Here is a 21141-nt window from a genome sequence, read left to right on the forward strand (position 1 = left end):
AATAGGTTCACTACCTACTTTTGAATCCTGTATAGAAGGAAAAATGACTAAGCGACCTTTCTCCGATAAGGGTCGAAGAGCCACTGAGTTGCTGGTACTAATACATCTTGATGTATGTGGTCCGCTCAGCCAACAGGCACGTGGGGGATACGAATACTTCGTTACCTTCACCGATGATTACTCGCGATATGGTTTTGTCTATTTGCTCAAACACAAATCTGAGACCTTTAACGTATTTAAGGTCTTTAGGGCTTTAGTGGAAAAGCAAACTGGCAAAGTGATCAAAACACTTCGATCTGATCGAGGTGGTGAGTATATGTCTGGAGAGTTCGATGACTTTCTTAAAGAAGAAGGAATCACTTCTCATCTTACCGCACCTGGCACACCTCAACAAAACGGAGTGTCAGAGAGAAGGAACCGAACTCTTATGGAGATTGTTGTCGCTGTTTTTCGGACAACTATTTAGGAGCCAAAGACGGTTAGACCCAAGGCCGGACCAAGTGGTCTCGTCTTGACTCGAGCGTGTCGGACCCGATGTCCCGGGTCGTCCCTTAGCTGTGGATGTCCCTCGAGTTCGTCAAAGTACCTGAAAAGGAGTAGAGAACACGCGAACTACAAAGGGGAAACATGGGGGGTGCCCCTGTTTACCTCTCCGACGCTCAACATTAGTGTGATTGAGGTGGAGTATAGAGGTTTTAGGGGTGTTTAGAGGCCAAAGCTTGAGAGAAACGAGCGAGGTACGAGTTCGGCAGCGTTTCAGTACTCAAGAATGGATTACCTGGGTCAAGGGAAGGACCCTTGTATTTATAGGCAGCTAAGGGGTGGCTTGAAGACCCCTTGGCCGAGTGAGCAAGGTTGGGCCGGCCTTGGAGGAGGGCCGGCCTTGGAGTGCCGGCCGTGGAGGGCCGGTCTTGGAGCGCCGGCCGAGGAGGGCCGGTCTTGGAGCGCCGGCCGAGGAGGGCCGGCCTTGGAGCGCCGGCCTTGGCCAGCGCCGGCCGTGGAGGGCCGGCCTTGGAGCGCCGGCCGTGGAGGGCCGGCCTTGGAGCGCCGGCCGTGGAGGGCCGGCCTTGGAGCGACGGCCTTGGCCAGCGCCGGCCGTGGAGGGCCGGCCTTGGAGCGCCGGCCTTGGCCAGCGCCGGCCGTGGAGGGCCGGCCTTGGAGCGCCGGCCGTGGAGGGCCGGCCTTGGAGCGCCGGCCTTGGCCAGCGCCGGCCGTGGAGGGCCGGCCTTGGAGCGCCGGCCTTGGCCAGCGCCGGCCGTGGAGGGCCGGCCTTGGAGCGCCGGCCGTGGAGGGCCGGCCTTGGAGCGCCAGCCGTGGAGGGCCGGCCTTGGAGCGCCGGCCTTGGCCAGCGCCGGCCGTGGAGGGCCGGCCTTGGAGCGCCGGCCTTGGCCAGCGCCGGCCGTGGAGGGCCGGCCTTGGAGCGCCGGCCTTGGCCAGCGCCGGCCGTGGGGGGCCGGCCTTGGAGCGCCGGCCGTGGAGGGCCGGTCTTGGAGCGCCGGCCGTGGAGGGCCGGCCTTGGAGCGCCGGCCGTGGCCAGCGCCGGCCGTGGAGGGCCGGCCTTGGAGCGCCGGCCGTGGGGGGCCGGCCTTGGAGCGCCGGCCGTGGAGGGCCGGTCTTGGAGCGCCGGCCGTGGAGGGCCGGCCTTGGAGCGCCGGCCTTGGCCGGTCATACGCCGGGCGGCCGCCGGCCGGGAGCTGGCTGGACGGCACTTGGCCGGCCGGGAGCCGCTGTGCGGGCCTTGCACCGGTCGCGTGGATCTAAGCGATGCCTTAGTTATCGTCGGTCCGAGACGGACCGACAACATTAGCCCCCCGAGTTTCCGATCGAGCGTAGATCGAGTGGAAACTCAAAATCTACGCCTTTATACGGATGCGGGTTGAACGCTCTCGGGTTCGTGTCATGAGGAATGTCCCTCGCGCGTTGCGAGGGACGGCCTTTGTGCGTCGCGAGGGACGGCCTTTTGTTTCGGGTTGATCGTGCGCGTCTTACTTTTCTCGATTTGCCAACGAAGGCATAATCGATTTGCACGTCTTTCTTGTGTTGTGCGCGTCTTACTTTTCTCGATTTGCCAACGAAGGCATAATCGATTAGCACGTCTTTGTTGTATTGTGCGTGTCTTACTTTTCTTGATTTGCCAACGAAGGCATAATCGATTAGCACGTCTTTGTTGTATTGTGCGTGTCTTACTTTTCTTGATTTGCCAACGAAGGCATAATCGATTAGCACGTCTTTGTTGTATTGTGCGCGTCTTATGTTCTCGATTTGCCAACGAAGGCATGATCGATTTGCACGTCTTTGTCGTTTTTGTGCGCGTCTTACTTTTCTCGATTTGCCACCGAAGGCATAATCGATTTGCACGTCTTTGTCGTTTTGTGCGCGTCTTACTTTTCTCGATTTGCCAACGAAGGCATAATCGATTAGCACGTCTTTGTTGTATTGTGCGCGTCTTATGTTCTCGATTTGCCAACGAAGGCATAATCGATTTGCACGTCTTTGTCGTTTTTGTGCGCGTCTTACTTTTCTCGATTTGCCACCGAAGGCATAATCGATTTGCACGTCTTTGTCGTTTTGTGCGCGTCTTACTTTTCTCGATTTGCCACCGAAGGCATAATCGATTTGCACGTCTTCGTCGTATGGTGCGCGTCTTATGTTCTCGATTTGCCACCGAAGGCATAATCGATTTGCACGTCTTCGTCGTATGGTGCGCGTCTTATGTTCTCGATTTGCCAACGAAGGCATAATCGATTAGCACGTCTTTGTTGTATTGTGCGCGTCTTATGTTCTCGATTTGCCAACGAAGGCATAATCGATTAGCACGTCTTTTTTGTTGTTTTTTTTTTTTTTTTTTTTGTTGAACGAGTGAGCTTTAGTTTCGTTGAGCATTACGAGTGAGCTTTAGTTTCGTTGAGCATTGTTTCCCATTAGCCCCCTGAGTTTCTTGTGTACTCGTAGAGGAGACTAGAAATTATAATGCAACAAGGTGAAATGTAATCTAATTACCATACGGAAATAGTCAAAAATTACATCCCCGGGCCATTGGCCTTATTGAAATTCGAGATTGTCTTAAAACGGACGGGCTTAGCCCACGACATGCAGCTGTGAGCTCTCCGGTTGTTCAATCGCTGCCTGGTTCATGTCAGTCACCGTCGCCGAACCCTTTCTTCCCCGCCGTGGACGGCCTTCGTGCACCGTGGCCGCCCCGACCGTTCTTAGGACATACTCTTTTAATTTCCCGACTTGAATCAGGGCCTCGATCTGACGCCTAAGATGATAGCACTCGGACGTCAGATGCCCGTGATCCTGGTGGTACTCACAGAACTTGTTCCGATCCCTCTTCGCGGGATCCTTCGCTAGAGGAGCCGGAATTCCTAGCTTGTCGCGGTGCAGAGCTAGGATCTGCTCTTGCGGAGTGTTCAGCGGGGTGTACGTCGATAACGCTTGGAAGTTATCAACGTGCGACGATCTCGGACCGGAGAGGGGGCGACCGTTAGGGGCACGGCCTCCCTTGCTCCTCTTGCTTTGAGGGTCGGGGCGATCTTCGTCCCGTTCTTCGCGGTGGCGACCACCTTGTCCTCCTGACTTCCGGCCATCGCGGCCATCGAGATAGTCCTCGATTCCCATATGTGTGCGGGCTCTCGTCATCAGCTCCGCCATGTCTCGCGGGACTTGCCCGACAATGGACTTGAGGAAGTCGCTCGTGCGAACTCCCTCGGTAATCGCCGTGATGGCGTCCCTGTCGTCGAAGCCCTCGACTTTGTGAGACTCCTCGGTGAAGCGGGCGAGGTATTGTCTCAACGTCTCATCTCTCCCCTGTCGAATGGAGAGGAGGTGGGTCTTCGATTTTTTTTGTGCCACAAGCGTGGCAAAGCGAGCGAGGAAAGCCTCTCGCAAGGCCCGGAAGGACGGGATGCTTCCAGGCCTCAAACTTTGGAACCACTCAAAGCCTGACCCTGTGAGGGTCAGGCTGAAGGCTTGGCAGAGGGTGGCGTCCGTCTGCCCTTGCATCGTCATCCACGTCTCATAGTGTTGGACGTGGTAGTGGGGGTCCGTGCGTCCATCATAGGGGGGAATGGACGGTAACTTAAAGTTTCCCACGCATGGCTGCGCGAGGACCTGTGCGGCGAAGGGAGAGTATGATTCCTCGATCCCTCCGTACGGCCTTTGCCTCCCTGATTCCCTCATCTCGATGATTTGGTTTTGGAGGCTCTGGATCATTGTGACCATATCAAGCCCGTTGGCAGGGCCAATCGTCGGGGCCACGGGGGTCACCGGTCGGCGTTCATTGGACGCTTGGTCCACGACATTGGCCTGAGGTCGGCCAAGAGTTGCGGCGGGGAGCGCGTCCCTTCGAGAATTTAGCCTTTGGCGGAGATCCTCCCCTCGGGAGTTTCTCTGCGCCGTCAAGCGCTCTCTAAGGTCCACGCTTGGTGCGTGACGAGGCGAGGTCGCCCTCGGCCGGGTCGTCCGGCGAGCGCTTCGGCTATCGGCTCCATCGTCGACCAGAGTCGCTCTCTCCTCGGCGAGGGGCCGTGTCCGGCCACCTCTTGAGACCGAGGGGGCGAGTCCCCGGGACTGTGACCGTGCCTGTTGTCGCGCCGGGCACAAAGGATCGGCCAACGCACCGTCGGCCCTCTCGGGTCGCGCTTGAGCGAGGCTAGGGGTGGCCTCTTCGGTCCTCGACTCCTCCACGTACTCGGGGTCGGAGTAATCTTGAGCTGATCGATCCTCGACGTCGTAGCCGAGGAGACCGGCGATGAGGGAGCTGTCAACGCCGGGACGGTCAAGGAGCTCCGCGAGCCGCCGGGCCGTGTCCTCTCGGAGCTCGGCCTCGGGGTCGTTCACCGGGTCTTGGGGCTGGCTCTCGCTATCGCGAGGTTGCCCTTCAAGACGGTGCGCGAGGTTTCGGAGGTCGTACCTCGAGCTCGTCGCTCGGGTACCCGCGGAGGTAGTGGGTAGATGACTCATCTCTCGAGAGTCGTGAGAACGAAGGGAGAAAACTGGTAGAGGGAATGCGTCGCCAAGGTCGAGAGATCCCCTCCTTCTAGCGCCAAAATGTTGTCGCTGTTTTTCGGACAACTATTTAGGAGCCAAAGACGGTTAGACCCAAGGCCGGACCAAGTGGTCTCGTCTTGACTCGAGCGTGTCGGACCCGATGTCCCGGGTCGTCCCTTAGCTGTGGATGTCCCTCGAGTTCGTCAAAGTACCTGAAAAGGAGTAGAGAACACGCGAACTACAAAGGGGAAACAGGGGGGGTGCCCCTGTTTACCTCTCCGACGCTCAACATTAGTGTGATTGAGGTGGAGTATAGAGGTTTTAGGGGTGTTTAGAGGCCAAAGCTTGAGAGAAACGAGCGAGGTACGAGTTCGGCAGCGTTTCAGTACTCAAGAATGGATTACCTGGGTCAAGGGAAGGACCCTTGTATTTATAGGCAGCTAAGGGGTGGCTTGAAGACCCCTTGGCCGAGTGAGCAAGGTTGGGCCGGCCTTGGAGGAGGGCCGGCCTTGGAGTACCGGCCGTGGAGGGCCGGTCTTGGAGCGCCGGCCGAGGAGGGCCGGTCTTGGAGCGCCGGCCGAGGAGGGCCGGCCTTGGAGCGCCGGCCTTGGCCAGCGCCGGCCGTGGAGGGCCGGCCTTGGAGCGCCGGCCGTGGAGGGCCGGCCTTGGAGCGCCGGCCGTGGAGGGCCGGCCTTGGAGCGACGGCCTTGGCCAGCGCCGGCCGTGGAGGGCCGGCCTTGGAGCGCCGGCCTTGGCCAGCGCCGGCCGTGGAGGGCCGGCCTTGGAGCGCCGGCCGTGGAGGGCCGGCCTTGGAGCGCCGGCCGTGGAGGGCCGGCCTTGGAGCGCCGGCCTTGGCCAGCGCCGGCCGTGGAGGGCCGGCCTTGGAGCGCCGGCCGTGGAGGGCCGGCCTTGGAGCGCCGGCCGTGGAGGGCCGGCCTTCGAGCGCCGGCCGTGGAGGGCCGGCCTTGGAGCGCCGGCCTTGGCCAGCGCCGGCCGTGGAGGGCCGGCCTTGGAGCGCCGGCCTTGGCCAGCGCCGGCCGTGGGGGGCCGGCCTTGGAGCGCCGGCCGTGGAGGGCCGGTCTTGGAGCGCCGGCCGTGGAGGGCCGGCCTTGGAGCGCCGGCCGTGGAGGGCCGGCCTTGGAGCGCCGGCCTTGGCCAGCGCCGGCCGTGGAGGGCCGGCCTTGGAGCGCCGGCCTTGGCCAGCGCCGGCCGTGGGGAGCCGGCCTTGGAGCGCCGGCCGTGGAGGGCCGGTCTTGGAGCGCCGGCCGTGGAGGGCCGACCTTGGAGCGCCGGCCTTGGCCGGTCATACGCCGGGCGGCCGCCGGCCGGGAGCTGGCTGGACGGCACTTGGCCGGCCGGGAGCCGCTGTGCGGGCCTTGCACCGGTCGCGTGGATCTAAGCGATGCCTTAGTTATCGTCGGTCCGAGACGGACCGACAACAGAGATGGTTAGATCAATGATGAGTTACTCATCACTCCCTCTTTCCTTTTGGGGATATGCCCTCGAAACAGCCGCTTACATTCTGAACCAAGTTCCGTCTAAAAAGGTTCCTGGTACTCCTTATGAAAGATGGACTGGCCGTAAAATAAGTTTGGGCCACATCCGAATTTGGGGTTGCCCTGCACATGTGCTAAGGCAAAAGACTAGCAAGTTGGCTAGTAGGTCAGAATTGTGCTTGTTTGTGGGATATCCAAAGGAAACCAAGGGTTTCATCTTCTATAGTCCCGAGGACGATAAGACTTTCGCTAGCACGAATGCTCGTTTCCTTGAGGAGGACTTTATGAAGGATGCAAAACCTAGAAGCAAAATTGTGCTTGAAGAAAAGTTGGGTGAGGAAGCTTCTACCTCATCTGTAAGAACTGTTCTTACCCCAACTGAAACACAACCTAACTCATCAGAATCTCGTCAAGTAGTACTTCGACGTAGTGGGAGGGCTACTCAAAAGCCTGACAGGTACATGTTGTTGTCGCTGATTTTTGGACAACGATTTAGGAGCCCAGAGTGGTTAGACCCAAGGCCGGACCAAGTGGTCTCACTCCGGCTCGAGCGTGTCGGACTTGGTGTCCCAAGTCGTCCCTTAGCTGTGGGTGAAGCTCACCTTGTCTCGATACCTGAAAAGCAAGAAAGAGATTGTGAACTACAAAGGGGAAACAGGGGGGTGCCCCTGTTTACCTCTCCGACGCTCAACATTAGTGGGATTGAGGTGGAGTATAGAGGTTTTAGGGGTGTTTAGAGGCCGAGACTTGAGAGAAACGAGCGAGGTACGAGTTTGACAGCGTTTCAGTACTCAAGAATGGATTACCTGGGTCAAGGGAAGGACCCTTGTATTTATAGGCAGCCAAGGGGTGGTTTGAAGACCCCTTGGCCGAGTGAGCAAGGTTGGGTCGGCCATTGGCGGCTGAAGGGTTGGGCCGGCCAATGGCCGAGTGAGCATGTTGGGTCGGCCATTGGCCGACTGAAGCTTTGCCTCGGCCAATGGCCGAGTGAACTGGGCCGGCCATTGGCCGGCTGAAGCTTTGCCTCGGCCAATGGCCGAGTGAGACCCTTGGGTCGGCCATTGGCCGACTGAAGCTTTGCCTCGGCCAATGGCCGAGTTTACTGGGCCGACCATTAGCCGGCTGAAGCTTTGCCTCGGCCAATGGCCGAGTGAGACCCTTGGGTCGGCCATTGGCCGACTGAAACTTTGCCTCGGCCAATGGCCGAGTGAACTGGGCCGGCCATTGGCCTGCTGAGGCTTTGACTCGGCCAATGGCCGAGTGACACCCTTGGGCCGGCCATGGGCCGGCTGAGCATATGGCCGGCCACTGGCCGGCTGGAACTTGGGCCGGCTATTGGTTTGGGCCGGCCAATGGCTGAGGCAAGGCTCCGCCGTCAAAGGCCTCGCGCCGGTCGCACGGGTCGAAGTGATGTCTTTTTTCTCGTCGGTCCGAGACGGGCCGACAACACATGTCTTATTGAGACTCTCTTGTAGCCGTCTCTCACACAGATGATCCGGTTTCCTATAGCCAAGCGATGGCTTGTTCTGAATCAAACCTTTGGCTTGACGCCATGAAAGTTGAGATGCACTCAATGTATGTCAACAACGTCTGGAAACTTTTAGACCTTCCTGAAGGGATTAAACCTGTAGGGTGTAAGTGGATATACAAGAAGAAAATGGGTCCTGATGGGAACGTCGAGACGTTCAAAGCACGACTTGTGGCGAAGGGTTATACCCAACAAGAAGGGATTGACTATGAAGAAACCTTCTCGCCAGTCGCAATGTTTAAATCCATCCGCATACTCCTATCCATAGCTGCAGCTCTCGACTATGAGATCTGGCAAATGAATGTCAAGACAGCCTTTCTAAATGGCAATCTTTGTTGTCGCAGTTCTTCGGACAACGATTTAGGAGTCGCAGACGGTTAGACCCAAGGCCGGACCAAGTGGTCTCGTCTTGACTCGAGCGTGTCGGGCTTGGTATCCCAAGCCGTCCCTTAGCTGTAGGTGGTCTCTATCTCGTCCAAGCACCTGAAATGTGAACAAAAAGGTGTGAACTACAAAGGGGAAACAGAGGGGTTGCCTCTGTTTACCTCTCTGACGCTCAACATTAGTAGGATTGAGGTGGTTTGTAGAGGGTTTAGTGTTTAGAGGCCGAGACTTGAGAGAAACGAGCGAGGTACGAGTTCGACAGCGTTTCAGTACTCAAATTCGGAATACCTGGGTCAAGGGAGAGACCCTCATATTTATAGGCGGCCAAGGGGTGTTTGGGGAACCCCTTGGCCGAGCGCCGGTCTTGGAGAGCAGGCCTTGGAGAGCCGGCCTTGGAGAGCCGGCCTTGGAGCGCCGGCCTTGGAGAGCCGGCCTTGGAGCGCCGGCCTTGGAGCGCCGGCCTTGGAGAGCCGGCCTTGGAGAGCGCCGTCCTTGGAGAGCCGGCCTTGGAGAGCTGGCCTTGGAGCGTCGTCCTTGGAGAGCCGGCCTTGGAGCGCCGGCCTTGGAGCGCCGGCCTTGGAGCGCCGGCCTTGGAGAGCCGGCCTTGGAGAGCCGGCCTTGGAGCGCCGGCCTTGGAGCGCCGGCCTTGGAGAGCCGGCCTTGGAGAGCCGGCCTTGGAGCGCCGGCCTTGGAGCGCCGGCCTTGGAGAGCCGGCCTTGGAGAGCCGGCCTTGGAGCGCCGGCTTTGGAGCGCCGGCCTTGGAGAGCCGGCCATGGAGAGCCGGCCATGGAGAGCCGGCCATGGAGAGCCGGCCTTGGAGAGCCGGCCATGGCGAGCGCCGGCCCCGGACGAGCGCCGGGCTCAGGACGGCCGCTAGCGTGGCCGTCGTCGATCTACCGGACCGAGACGGACCGGTAACATTAGCCCCCCGAGTTTATCATCGATTGTAAATCGCGTGGTAAAATCAAAGTCCAACGTTGGCCCATCGGAGAAGCCCGCCGCCAAGAGGTATGCTCCGACGTCCTTTCATATTATTTTTATTATTATTTTTTTTGTCGATCGTGGTTGCCTCGCTATTCGCGCCCATGGGTGCCACTTGCCCAGCCCTAGGGCAAACCCTAGGCCCCATTGGGCCAGGCCTGGGCGAGGAGAGTGCAGCCGGCCAGGAGTCGGGCCGGGCCGGTGGGCGCGAGGAAGGCCCAACCGGCCGGAGGCCGGACGGGGCCGCTGGGCTGTGCGCGCGCGAGGAGGGCCCAGCAAGCCATGAGATGGGCCGGGCCGAGGGGCCGGACACGCCTGGGACGATCGCTGGGATGCCCGGGCAGGCCTCAAGTGCCGGAGACCCGACTGGCCGAGAGTCGGGCCGGGCCGACGGGCCTGACGCGCGCGCCGAAGGCCGGAGGTCGCCTGGACCGCGCGTGGAGGAACCACCCAGCCAGGAGACGGGCTGGGTCCTCGGGCTCGACGTGCACACAGGAGGGAGCGCCGCCGGCCACAGGATGGGCCGGTCCGAGGGAAGTGACCCGGCCGACCGGCGACCAGCCGAGCGCTCGGGTAACATCCCGGGCTCCGAACGCTCCGGCGACTCGTCGAGCCATCGTGCAGCACCTATGGCGAGGGGACTTTCTTCCACTGCGCGGGAGGAAACGCGGACCTCAACCTTCCCGATAGGAGAGTCAGTCGTGCGGGGCAACCTCGACTGCTCGGGTGTCGATGTCCCGAGCTTGATCTCCATCGTCAGCTTAAAGAGCATTAGGAAACGCTACAGCATCCCCGATTCTGTGTCAATCCTCAGACTGTTGCCCGATGATCTTCCGTCCCGCCCTCGAAAGGGGTATGCCGTGGTCCACGAGGCGAGTCTTCGCGGGGGACTAAGGTCACCTTTTCAGCCGGTTATCCAGGAGTTGTTAGCTCGACTGGGGGTTCACGCTTTACAGATGTCCCCGGCCTTCTACCGGCTGGTCGCGGTGTGCCATATGATGCTTTATCGGGCGAAGAAGAGGGTCGTCACCGCCGACGACATCCAGGACCTCATGACGATACGAGGGGTGCCGGGGAAGCCGGGCTTCTACCTAGCGCTACACCGCAAGCGTTTCGTCATCGTCAGCAATGTCAACTCGAAGCATAGATATCCTTGGATATGGGTGTCCGAGTCAGCCTTCGGGGTCGCGCCTCTCTTCTTCGGTCTCGCGGCTGATTTCTCACCTGTGGGCGATATCGAGGATTCTGAGCTCCATGCGGTGATCAGGGCGATCCCGGAATCGAGGCGGCAAGGGCCGCACTTCGAATCCCCAGACCTAATGGCAAGGACTGGGTGGTTCACGCCCGGAGACGACGCTCCTCCGTGCCCGGGCCTCGGCGCGGAGGTTACGGAGGACCCTGAATCAGAGGCGGGGGGCTCGTCTGCCCCTCCCCCTGACGTGGGGGGTACCAACCACTGCTTCCGGTTAGTGCACGTTCCGTTGTATTGTACTCTAACCTGTCATCTCTTTATCTTTTTCAGATACGATGACCTGGCGACACCGACCACGCACGAAGGCAGCGAGGGTGGCGCCCGACGTTGAGGCTGTGACCGCGGCTCAACCACAAGCTGAGGCCCGCCATGGAGGGCTTCCAACGCGGGCGAGGACCGAGGCAAACTCCTCGAATAAGCGACCGTCGTCGACGATCCTCCCCGGCTCGTCCTCCGGCCACAAGCGCGCTCATACGTCGGCGACGTCAGACGGCATGGAGTCGATGCTCTTGGCGGAGGCGGCGGAGCTGAGGGACCAATGTTCTCGAGGGATCCTTGAAACCTCTCTACGGGATTTCAAAAGTCTCCTGACGGCGAGCGACCTTGAGCATTTCCAGAGCGGGATCGGCGACGCCCGAAAGGTACGATTCGCTTGTTTGCCTTATTTGTGATTATTGTGCTTATTTCGATCGCATGTACGTTGTTTGTTTCCACAGATGCTCGCGCGCCAAGAACGGAGCGATCGTATTCTCCGAGATTTGCTGCGTCGCATGCAGATCATGGAAAAAGACAAGCAGAACACGGCGACCGCCCATGCCGCCGCTTTGGCGGGGGTCCGCACCGTCCAAGAGTTTCAGGTGCTTGAGGAGGAACTGAAGCGAGCTCGTGAGAAGGCGGCGGCCGAGAAGGCGTCTCGGGAGAAGGCTGAGCAAGCGGCCGATACTTTCTTAGGGGAGACAAAGAAACTTCAGGCGGCACTCTCGAGCCGAGACGAGGAGCTGAACATCGTCCACGCCCGACTTTCGGCGAGCGAGATCTTCCGGGTCAAGGCCGAGAGGGAGAGGGAAACCTTGCGAGCGGAGGTGCAGACCCTCGTCGAGGAGAAGGATGACGCCGTGCGATCCAAGACGGAGTTGGAGGAGGACTGGGATCTCTCGCTGGAGGTGGCTCGTTACGAGGTGGCCATGCGGGTCAAAGACGCGACCGCGGAGGAGAACGCGTCTCGAGGGATCACGTTTTCCTTCTTCGACGCCATGTTTCCTCCCCTGGAAGACGCGTTGCTAGAGGACGATCTGCCTCCCGAAGTCCCTGCGGAGGCCGCCCAGTCGTCAAATTGTCGGTCCGGTGGAGGAACCGTTGGCAGGTCGGGCGCCCCTCGTCCTGAACACGACGAAGAGCAGGTCGACTATGGCTCAGAGTAACCAAGTTTTCTTTGGTTTTCTGCGCATTTGTTTAGCGCTCGCTTTACACTTTTCTTCGGATTTCTGTTATGTTTGACATGTGTCGTACTTTCGTGTTTTTCTCGTCGGGTTGTTTGTGCAACATTGTTTTGCTCTGATGGAAGCTTTCTTTTTATTGTGCGTCTTATTTTCTCGACTTGTTATGCTTAGTGTAATCGATTTGTGCAATTTTGACTGGTGCGTGTCTTACGAACTCGGCTTACTATGTTTAGCGTAACCGGTCGGCACGGCTTACTGCCGCATTTGGCGGCGAAGTTTCCCGCGGACGCTGGCTAGACCAGTTTCCCGCGGACGCTTATTTTCCAGCGAGTACGCTACCTATCGGCGTGCGTATCGCGACGAGCTCGCAGTTCCCAATGAGCGTGGTATATGTCGGTACGCGTGTCACGTTTTGGGTTTTGACTGCCGGGATCGACAATCCGGTGCGCAGACGTGATCCATCGATGCCTTGCTGCCTATCGGTGTGCAAGGTGCATCGTCGCGCGAGAGGGTCGCAGCAAAAGACGTGCGAGGTCGGAGGTCCGGTGCGCGGATCCAACCTGTCGACGTCTCGCTATCTCTCGGCGTACGGCCTCAACCCGTGCGAGAGCGTCGCACGAGGAGGGTACGAAGTCGGAGGTCTGGTGCGCGGATCCGATTTATGGGTGTTTTGTTACCGCTTGGTGCGTGGAAAGTGGAGTAAGCGAGCTTGTTACTCTCGCCTTATCCCCCTTAGCCCCCCGAGTTTCTTGGGTACTCGTAGAGGAGGCTAGAAATTATAATACAATGCTTTGAAGCGAAATGTAATTCATTATATTGTTGAAATGGATAAAAAAATTACATCCCAGGCCGTTGGCCGACCTTGAAATTTTAAATTGTCTTTGCTAGAATCGAAAATTACATGAAAACAACAAAGCGAAAAATGGACGAATGAACATCTACTGGTAATATTGCCGAAGGTGCTTCGCGTTCCATGGGTGTGTGAACACGAGTCCCTCCATGTTCGCGAGCTCGTACGTGCCGTTGTGGATGGCTCGGCGCACACGGTACGGGCCTTCCCAGGTGGGGCCTAGAACTCCCGCACCTTGCACCTTGGTGTTTTGGAACACTCTTCGAAGAACGAGGCTTCCGTCGGCGAACTTTCGCAGCTTGATCTTTGAGTTGTAGTATTTCTCGACTTTCCTCTTTTGCGCAGCAAGTCGGGTGAGTGCGTCCGACCTCCTTTCGTCTATGAGGTCTAACTCGAGCCTGATTGCGTCGTCGTTGGTGGCTTCTTCGTACTCCTCGATGCGCAAGGTTGGTAGCTTGGTCTCGACGGGTACCACGGCCTCGACGCCGAATGCGAGAGCGAAAGGGGTTTCGCCGGTCGTATTTCGAGCGGTGGTGCGGTACGCCCATAAGACCATGGGGAGCTCGTCGGCCCAAGCCCCTTTTCTTTCCTCCAGCTTCTTCTTCAAGTTCTCTTTGATTGTCTTGTTAACCGCCTCGACTTGACCGTTGGCTTGAGGATGGCGAGGAGAGGAGAAAGTCTTGCTAATGCCCAGTTGTTCGCACATTTCTCGGAGGCGCGCGTTGTCGAATTGTTTCCCGTTGTCGGTTACAATTGACGCGGGGATCCCGAAGCGGCAGATGATGCTTTTCCAAATGAAGCTCGTCGTGTTCGCCTCAGTGATCTTCGCTAGCGGCTCGGCCTCTACCCACTTTGTGAAGTAATCGATGGCCACGATTGCGTGCTTGTATTGCCTCGGGGCCGTAGGTAGCTCACCAATGAGGTCGATTCCCCACTTCGCGAAAGGTCGCGGCACAATGATTGGACACAATGGGGCCGGTGCTTGACGCGGGATGTGGGCGAACCTTTGGCACTTATCACACTTTTTGGCCCACTCGTGGGAGTCCTTTTTCAAGGTCGGCCAAAAATATCCAAGTCTCAGTAGCTTCAATGCCAACGATTGCCCAGCGGCGTGGTTTCGGCACACCCCTTCGTGCACTTCGCGGAGCGCTTTTCTCGCCTCGACTTCGGTTAGGCAGCGGAGAAGGGGCATAGAGTAGCCTCTCTTGAACAGGTTATCCTCCCTCATTGTGTACTTCGGCGCCAAGCTTCTCAGCTTTCTGGCCTCTTCTTTGTCTTGGGGGACGACTCCTCGCCTAAGGAATTCCACGAGCGGAGTCATCCATGAGGGAGGCGGAGTCTCGTCAACTACCCCCACGTCGCCTCTCGAGACGTAGGGTCGGGTCAATACCTCGATCGGGACGCTGCCTTCGCCCTCCTCGTCTATCCCAGACGCGAGGCGGGCCAGGGCGTCAGCGTCAATGTTCGCCTCTCGGGGAACTTGGACGATCTCGAACCACGACAGGGCCTCTAGGTTCTTTTGGGCCTTGGACAAGTATGCGATCATGTGTGGCTCTTTTGCGGCGTAGTCGCCATTAACCTGGTTCACAATCAGTTGCGAGTCGCAATGGATGCGCAGGTTTTGGGCGCCTAACTTGTTCGCTAGCTCCAAGCCAACGATCAGAGCCTCGTACTCTGACTCGTTGTTGGAAGCCTTGAACTCGAACCGCAGGGCGTATCTCAGCTTTTCCCTATCGGGATTTGTGAGCACAACGTCGGCGCCAGCCCCCCGGGCTTTTGACGCGCCATCCACGTGCAAGTCCCAGACCGGCCCTATCGGGTCGTTGGTTCTCTTCTTCGACGACTCGCTGTGGTCGTCCTCCTTGTCTTCCGTGCTCTTACTACTCTCGTCGCCCTCGTTGGTTGGGGGCGCGCTTGTGAACTCGGCGATGAAGTCGGCGAGGGCCAGACCCTTAATGGCGGTTCTCGGTTGGAACTCGATCCCGTACTCGCCCAGCTCTTGGGACCATATCGCCATTCGAGAGGAGGTCCCTTTTTGAAGGGCCTTCTCGATGGGATGTCCCGAGCGGACCACAATGGGGTGCGCTTGGAAGTAGGGCCGGAGCTTTCTCGCGCTCATGACGAGGGCGAGGGACAGTCTCTCGATTTCCGGGTATCGGGTTTTGGCGTCGAGGAGCGCCTTGCTAACGTAGTAGACCGGCCATTGTATCCTGTCTTCCTCGCGTATGAGGACCGTGCTCACGGCCCTATCGGAAACCGCGAGGTAGAGGTACAAGGTTTCGCCATTCTTCGGCTTCGCGAGGAACGGGGGGGAGGTGAAATAGGCTTTCATATCGCGGAATGCTTCCTCGCACTCCTCCGTCCACACGAACTCGTCGGTCTTCTTTAGTGCCTTGAAGAACGGTTGGCACCTATCAGTGGCTTTGGAAACGGATCGCGTCAGGGCGGCGATTCTTCCCGTCAAGCTTTGAACTTCTTTGACTTTTTGTGGCGACCTCATCTCTAAGATCGCCTTAATCTTCTCAGGACTGGCCTCGATCCCGCGGCGGCTCACCATGTAGCCCAGAAACTTTCCAGACTCGACCCCGAAAGCGCACTTGTTGGGGTTGAGCTTCATTTTGTAGCGTCGCAGGATTGTGAACATTTCCCTAAGGTCTCGAACGTGGTCGTGGGCTTTGAGGCTTTTGACAAGCATGTCGTCCACGTAGACCTCCATAGTTTTGCCAATTTGATTGGCGAACATGCGGTTCACCAACCTTTGATACGTCGCTCCCGCGTTTTTTTGGCCAAAGGGCATGACCTTGTAACAGTAAAGTCCGCGGTTCGTAACAAAGGTGGTTTTGATCTGATCCGGCTCGTGCATGCGGATCTGGTTGTAGCCTGAATAGGCGTCCATGAAGCTCAGCAATTCGTGGCCCGCCGTGGCGTCCACGAGCTGCTCGATCCTCGGGAGAGGGAAGCTGTCTTTCGGGCAGGCTTTGTTGAGATCTTTGTAATCGATACAGATCCGCCACTTCCCGTTTGGCTTCTTGACCATCACCACATTGGACACCCACTTGGGGTGCTCTGTTGTCAATGGTGCCCACAAGAAGAGTAGTAGTGTCTATTTATGTACATTTGATGTCATATAGTCTTACGAAGACTCTTGCTTGTAATTGCTTATTCATTAATAAAAAGTTGAAACGTTCCTTCAATCTTCCTTGTCTGAAGCTTTATGATAAAACCATAGTCTTTTAGTCCATAAACAAACTAAACAACTTACGAAGAGACAAATGTAGATTTGCATGAACAAACTCTTCGTAGTTTGCTTAAAACGATATATTCGCAATCTTAGGGTCAAAGGACTATTGACCTCAGTATGATTGTTAGAAGAATCTATGATGTCTGGTTATGAGGCATTGAGAGTTGGAGACTCTATAGTTCTTCTAGGTATCTTCTGAAGGTACTGAATTGACCAGTGCACTTCTAGAGACAATATAAGAACAAACCATTTAACCTCTTATGTCTCGAAGTCACTATGTATGAATTGCATCATGCTTACCTTAATCCTGAAATGAGACATGCCATTTCACACCTTAGTATTCTCATTTGAGAAAGTCAAATTTCGGACTCACTATGTGATTCCGAACAAGGCCTATTGGTGAGGTACTAAGTTGTGAGTCTGTCATGAGTAACTTTGTGAAGTTCTCATAGATATGGAATTCATGTACAAGATTGCTGAAATGCAATGTATGTCACCTCATGCTTTGTTCCTTGGAGTGTGAATAAATGAACTGGCCAGTGTCCAAATTGAGTTCTGACTCTTTTGGATGAAACAATGTGACTTGTTAGCTCCTGGTCAATACATTGTTTCTAACTTATTCACAAGCGACAAAGGAGTTGAGGAAATAATAGCTAGAAGGGTAAAATGGTAATTTAGTAAATCCCGACTAGCTGATGACATTCATGAAGGGTAAACATAGATAATATTCAGTGGATCCGCTCATCATAATTAAGTCGAATTCTTGAGTAGAAAATAAATTCATTTGAACCGAGAGATTTTCAGTGTCAGCTCTTTAGTGGAGTCAGTTGGCATTAAGCTAAACTTGGAAAAGGTTTGTGAACTTTTGAGTCCAAGTGTTTAGCTCAAGCTTTGTTCATTTGGGTCCATGAGGTCACTGTCACGAATCACATCGATAGGAATAGTTAAACTGTAAGCTAAGTCAAAACAAGAACGAAAATAGTTAAAAGGGTATTTTTGTCTTTTGAGACAAAGGATGAAATGAATGTCAATAAATTTTTTGACAAGTTCATTTGATGACTTAATGTCACTCGGCCATAACTTGTTTATTGGGCCTTGTGAATTAATGTCATTTCATAAGAATTTTATTGAAAATTCTTAATGGGCCTTTTTCATGTTGTCATGAACAAGTGGAAAAGCTTCTGGAAGGCCTTTCTAGCATCACTATAGGCGCCCAAATACCCAAGAGACAAGAGAGAATATTTTGTGCATAAATGTATGAAGATACTTGCCAAAAGAAAAAGAGGAAACAAATTTCCTCTAAGGGAAATAAGAGGTAGGCGCCCAACACAAGAAACAAGCAAGGAATGGAACAAAAAAGGAAACAAATCCAAGGGCTTCTAGAAGCCTATTTGGCCGAGTGACTCTAAGGGAAGGAGAGCAATATTTGCTCATGAATATGTGATATTCAATGAAAGAGGAAACTACCTTATTGAAGGTAAAACCTCCCCTATAAATAGAGGCCTCATTCCCTTCATTCCATTCATTCCACATAAGTTAGAGATTGAGAGCTTCTCTCTCTAGAACTTGTGGTTGCCGCCCCTCTTCTCTCTCTCTCTAAGTTTATTTTCGATTTTTCTTGTCTTGGCACCTAGGTCCTCACTCGACCTAGTGTTTATCTCTGCGACTTCGAGACTCGTTCTTAAGTCGTAGTGTTTAAAAGTGCCCACTCACTGATTCCTTCTTTTCGAGTGATTTAGTGATAGAAACTTTCGTGGTTGCTCGAGGTGCCGAGGAAAGAAAGAGAGACGTGCTGCGAGGGGAGACGAGCGTTGCAAACTTTCCACAAGCTTCTTCAAAGTTCAAGCTTCAAGAAAGGTTAGTAAACTTCTAGCTCATATTGGTTTTTAATTACATGTACTTGCACTTGTCTAGGTTAGTAAAAACTGTTTTACTTGTAAAAGAAATTTTTTAAAATTCCGCCGCTTATCGAAGCGTTAATTATTTTCTTAAACCCTAGATCGATTCCAACAAATGGTATCAGAGCTATGGTCAAAGATTAGCATGTACATGTTTTTAAAATTATGAGCTTGAAAATCGTTTTCGAAAGTTTACTAATTTTGTGACAAGTTAGAATTGTAATCTTAGATTTTTTTTTAATTTAATGCTCTTGTCTTTAAATTAAAAAGCATGTTGATTTTCTATGAGTTTGGGATGTTTTTAAAACACATTAGAATCAGTTCTAAAAGTTTTTAATTTTTTATATTGAAAAACGTGTTTTAAAGGTTTGAGAAATTTCGAGTAAAATTTTGTGACTAGTTATATTGTCTTCCTAGTTTCGTTTTTTTACTTGAATCGTTTTATGCATGTTGTTATTACTTTTATTCTATGTTATTACCCTGCTAATAAAACACAAATAAAAGCTTTAAACATCATCTTAAAACGTTCCGTTACACTCGATTCTTTTTCGCACCTAAAAAGGACCAAGCTTTAATTTATTTCTTTTTCTTCGAGCTGGAGTAAACCCGCATTAAAAGTGGCATAACTCTCTTCTCAGAAATCTAAATTTAATGATTCTTGAATCAAATTAAAGCTCTGTCTGTCCTCTGTCCAATGCCACCGGTTTCGGTCAAAAGGACATCGGAGCCGCCAGATATGGCGATTTTACTCCGAGGTGCGCGGCTGTCTGAAACTCCAGTTTTTTAAAAATCCGGATTTTCAAACCCCACTACCATGAGTTATAGAACTCTAATGAGAAAATTTTCTTGAGCAAAAATGTTTTTCATATGATTATAAACATGATGTGTAAGATTAAAATGTTTTGATTTTTGAAAGTTTAATTGAAATTGAATTTTTACAAAACTAGTTTGAATTTTGAAAAACCGTTTTCACTTTCAAACTTGAAAATATTTTGTCATCCAAAATCAAATAAATTTTCAAAATGTTTTCAAAACTATATCTATATCACATATGTTCAAAATCTATATGCTCTTGAAAATTTGAGTGGGAGGTCTCCTTGTAGATAAGCCGAAAAATAAAAAGATGTGTAATCTCAAACTTTCAAGTGTTCGAGTGAGTTGAAGTTCACACTTCCCTCACGCACTTTCCCGAAATAGAAAATAGGAAAAGATCGAGTATGTACCTTGTGCCTTTATGCACTAATACTGCTCTGAACATGTCGATCTAGGATTCTCTTCTAGTTGTCCGCTCTGTCGCTCTCTAACTAGGAAATTTGTTTCCGAACTTAAAAGAGTCAATGAACCAACTCCAAAAACTAAGTGGGAGGGTTATACTTGTTGTTTGTAACCCACGATCCCCAACACTAATGAAAAGTGCAAGTGTCGCCGGACTAAGAGTCACCCTCGTGGCCCTCTCTTAAATGAGAGTACTCAAGGGCGCTTTGCTTTGATCATGGCTCAATGAGCTACGTCCGAGAGTGAGACGATGATGGCAAGGCCTCCCTTCGGTGGATTGTTTTTCAAAGTCGATCTCTTGGACTAAGTGGTTGGTTACACACTTAGACTCAATCCCTAGTAATCCTCCCTCGAGGCCCTGCGAAAGGATGTGAGTGATCAAACCAATTTACAAGGTGGCTAGTCAATGTTGATGTATTGACATCTTGGCTAAGCATTAATGATGTGTCATTTACTTATAAATGGAGATTTTTTGCGGCCTTCCCTCGAAGGAGTAAATTATCGTTTGGTTTATAACACCTTTGGATTTTTATAAAGTCTTAAACAAACTTAAATCCTAAACCAAAGACTAATCATAAACTTGTTTCAACTTTTATAGGCAATATGTCTCCCAACTCTCTCTCTTTCATTCTTTCCTCGAACAAACTCGAAAACGAAAACTACATAGACTCGAAACTTAACCTCGACATAATCCTTACCAAGCACAAATGGGTACTCACCACCCCGTGTCCTCCTCTGACGAATGATGATTCGACTCAAGAGGACAATGACGCCTTAGCGGCCTGGCTTCGATCCGATGAGATTGTGAGGTGCTATATCTTGGCATCTATGAACAATATGTTGATAGAGCAACATCGTGACATCGAGACTGCCGCCGAAATGCTCTACAATCTCCTTGAGATATTTGGGGGGCAAAGGCGTCAAGAAAGGCAAAAAGCAGTCCGACAGTTTATGAACTGTCATATGCAGGCTAGGAGTCCTATTGGAGACTTTATGATATTGATCATTAGTCATCTGAGTAAAATGGAAATCCTAGGATCTGAGATTGATGGGAAGAATGTCATAGATGTGATCTTAGAAACTCTCCCCGCATCTCTTGATACCTTCAAGATGAACTACTCCATTAACAAGCTAGAGTACACTGTTACCAAGCTTATGGAGGAACTTCACACTGCTGTAGGTTTCACTAAGAGAAAGAGGAATCAAGGAGAGGCACATGCTACTGAGCAAAAAGCCTCCGCCTCTGGAACTGTGAAGAGACCTTACATGGCCGATAAAAAGAACTGTCCTGCCAATCTCAAAGCAAAGGAACATAGTATTGTACTAGTTACCGAAGCATGCTTAGTAGCTGATAATGTATCAACGTGGATTCTTGACTCCGCTGCTACTAACCATATTTGTTGTTCCTTGAATAGTTTCAAGAAAACCAAAAGCTTAGAGGAAGGCGAGTTCTGTTTCAAATGGGGTGATGGGAGCCTGGTGTCTGCAAAGGCTGTGGGATCCGTGACGCTGTCTTTTGAAGACCGCACTTTAAACTTGAATAATGTTTATTTTGTTCCTACCTTTGGGAAGAACTTAATATCCGTTGCTCGTCTTCGTGAGCAAGATTATTGTTTAAAGTTCATTAAGAATGGAATTCGTATTTCGTTTCCTGGTAATTCTTTTGTCACTGATGCATGTACGAAGAATGCTCTTTTCTACATCTATCCCACTCAACCTTCTCTTTTAGACACCGAAATAGATAATGATCTAATTAGGGAGCCAAAGAGGATCAAACTTTCTGAATCCTCCGATCTAACAAAATG

The sequence above is a fragment of the Urtica dioica genome, chromosome 3 (genome assembly GCF_054948205.1).
Source record: "Urtica dioica subsp. dioica isolate 48M chromosome 3, U.dioica_male_clone48M_v1_H2, whole genome shotgun sequence".
Classification (NCBI taxonomy): Eukaryota; Viridiplantae; Streptophyta; class Magnoliopsida; order Rosales; family Urticaceae; genus Urtica; species Urtica dioica.